Below are 1684 nucleotides of genomic sequence, written 5' to 3' on the forward strand. Positions count from 1 at the left end.
AAGCAGTGGGCAGGTTAATTTGGCCATGGACTGCTCATCAGAAACACCTACAGCTCTGGAGTCAGGGGGTACTGCAGGTACAGGGAGAGAGAGAGGACACACTACGGGAGAGAGGAAACACAAAGTTAATAATGTGTAATGGTGGCATATAGAAGCATAGGGGGAGAGAGAGGAGAGGAGAGGAGAGGAGAGCAGGAGAGGAAGGGAAAGAAACTCAGAGCATCATGGGGCCCCCCAGCAGCCTAGGCCTATAGCAGCATAACTAAGGGAAGGCTCAGGGTCACGTGATCCAGCCCTAACTATAAGCTTTATCAAAAAGGAACGTCTTAAGTCTAATCTTAAAGGTAGAGAGGGTGTCCGCCTCCCGAACTGAGACTGGGAGTTGGTTCCATAGGAGAGGAGCTTGATAGCTAAAGGCTCTGCCTCCCATTCTATTTTTGTGGACTCTAGGAACCACAAGTAAACCTGCACTCTGAGAGCGAACTGCTCTGTTAGGATGATAAGGCTCTACGAGGTCTTTAAGATACGATGGAGCCTTGTCATTAAGGGCTTTGTATGTTAGGAGAAGGATTTTAAATTCTATTCTGAATTTTACAGGGAGCCAGTGGAGAGAAGCTAATATGGGAGAGATATGATCTCTCTTGCTAGTTCCTGTCAGTACTCTGGCTGCAGCATTTTGGATTAACTGGAGGCTTTTTAGGGGATTATTGGGACATCCTGATAGTAAAGAGTTACAGTAGTCCAGCCTGGAAGTAACAAATGCATGGACCAGTTTTTCAGCATCACTTTGGGACAGGATGCTCCTGATTTTTGCAATATTGCGCAGGTGGAAGAAGGCAGATCTAGAGACTTGGTTTATGTGTGATTTAAAGGACATATTCTGATCAACGATGACTCCAAGGTTCCTCACAGTAGTACTGGAGGTGAGAGCTATGTCATCTAAAGTAACTATATGATTAGACAGCAGATTTCTAAGGTTTTCAGGCCCAAGCACAATGACTTCGGTTTTGTCCGAGTTTAGAAGTAAGAAGTTGCAGGTCATCCAGGCCTTTATGTCTTTAAGACATGCTTGAAGTTTGACCAGCTGATCTGATTCATTTGGCTTCATAGATAAATATAACTGAGTATCATCTGCATAGCAATGGAAATTTATGTTGTGCTTCCTGATAATATTGCCTAAAGGGATCATGTATAAAGTGAAGAGAATTGGGCCTAACACAGAGCCCTGTGGAACGCTGTGACTAACGTCAGTTTGTGTGGAACATTTGTCATTGACATGAACAAATTGAAATCTTTCTGATAAATAAGATTTGAACCAACTTAGTGCAGTTCCTTTAATCCCAATAACATGTTCAAGTCTCTGCAGTAAGATGCTGTGATCAATGGTGTCAAAAGCAGCACTGAGATCTAAGAGGACAAGTATGGTGACAAGTCCTTTGACCGAGGCTAGGAGAAGATCATTGGTGACTTTCACCAATGCGGTTTCTGTACTGTGATGGACTGTAAAAGCTGACTGAGCCTGTGGAACATAACCTGTTAATAGAGAGAGGTTAATCAGATCTAGTATGAATGTGTTGATTAGGGGAAAGACGTCTTTGAGCAGCCTGGTCGAGATGGGGTCCAGGAGACATGTTAATGATTTAGATGAAGCAATTGTTGAGGTCAACTCAGAGAGATCTATAGG

The sequence above is a fragment of the Monopterus albus genome, unplaced genomic scaffold, assembly GCF_001952655.1.
Source record: "Monopterus albus unplaced genomic scaffold, M_albus_1.0 scaffold547.1, whole genome shotgun sequence".
Lineage (NCBI taxonomy): Eukaryota > Metazoa > Chordata > Actinopteri > Synbranchiformes > Synbranchidae > Monopterus > Monopterus albus.